This window comes from Pan troglodytes, chromosome 15 (genome assembly GCF_028858775.2).
Source record: "Pan troglodytes isolate AG18354 chromosome 15, NHGRI_mPanTro3-v2.0_pri, whole genome shotgun sequence".
Taxonomy (NCBI): Eukaryota; Metazoa; Chordata; class Mammalia; order Primates; family Hominidae; genus Pan; species Pan troglodytes.
Window position 1 is genome coordinate 14,907,808 of NC_072413.2, and position 1,075 is coordinate 14,908,882.

Below are 1,075 nucleotides of genomic sequence, written 5' to 3' on the forward strand. Positions count from 1 at the left end.
AAGTATTGGTGTCATTTTTTTCCTTTTAGTAGATTAGTTGAAGAGATAAATTGAACATGGACTATGTGTCAGACTTTTTTTTCCAAATTATATTCTTAAATATATAGTAAAACATATGCTAGAGGCAGTTTTTTAATAACAAACAATATTTGAATTGAGACCCTGAAGAAAAATAAACTGTGCAAAAATGTATTACTAAATATCTGCATTTTCTAGAGATGTATCCTTAAGTATGTAGGTATAAAATTACACTTTGAGACATATTTTTAAAATAATTTGGCAAGAAGAGAACAGGGATACCTTAAGCAGAAACAACAAAATTATGATAATTGTTGAATATGTGTGATGGTTGTATGTTAACATGTTGATTATTTTGTGTGGGTATGAAAACATGATAATAAAATCAAATTACAAAAAAATAAAAAATATCTCTTGCTTTTTTAGCAGCTTATTACATTGTTTATAAAAGTGTCTATAGCGCTATGATTGGTCAGAGCCGGAGACTATAACATTTAATAAAACGAGTCTCTCTAGAAGCTCATGGGAGTTCATTTATGGCAGCAAAGACCTATATTAAATGGACTGAATATTTAAGGAGTAATTATGTTGAGTAATGTGTTTATTTATAGTTTTAATTATACATTATCTTTTTTGGTTATCTTTAAAATATATTAAGCTTATGCAAATAGGATATGCATCATAACCCAGGATCTATTATCTGAATTGCTTATATACTTATAATAACATAACTTTAAAAGAAAGAATCAAACCATATTGCTAGCTTACAGGTTGGATCTTTCTAGAAAATAGTTATTTACCTGAATATTTATTTTTGTTTTGCATCTTCATCAGTTAAAACCAACAGTTACAATACAAATGAAAGTTAAAAAATAATAATATTATTAATGTGAAATTTCAATGTGCTTAGCAATAAATAATGGGAATAAGAATTATCCAGGATGTACTAAACGCTACAAGAATTATATAAGTCTAATGAACATGATGCTTTTGAACTTAAGTAAATTCTATGTGCTTAACTATTTTTATTGTTTATAGATTTAGGAATTCTGAATGC